A 258-nucleotide genomic window follows, 5' to 3' on the forward strand; every position below is an offset into this window, starting at 1 on the left:
TATTATCCTTGAACGTCCTGGATTATCGCTCACGGATAGAAAAATAAAAATTAAAAAAAAAAGAAAAAGAAAAATAGATCCGACTTTAGTTCGCCATCAACCAACAAGCAAACACTATAAACCCAGCGATGGTAATTACAGTGCTTAAAAGTTCGTCCTTTGGAATTCGTTAGTGTACTCTTATACTGCATCTTTACAGATATGGCTTCCCTTACCATACCAACCAACCTTCGTATAGGTACGAATATAAGTATATAC

Source organism: Eupeodes corollae, chromosome 2 (assembly GCF_945859685.1).
Source record: "Eupeodes corollae chromosome 2, idEupCoro1.1, whole genome shotgun sequence".
Taxonomy (NCBI): Eukaryota; Metazoa; Arthropoda; class Insecta; order Diptera; family Syrphidae; genus Eupeodes; species Eupeodes corollae.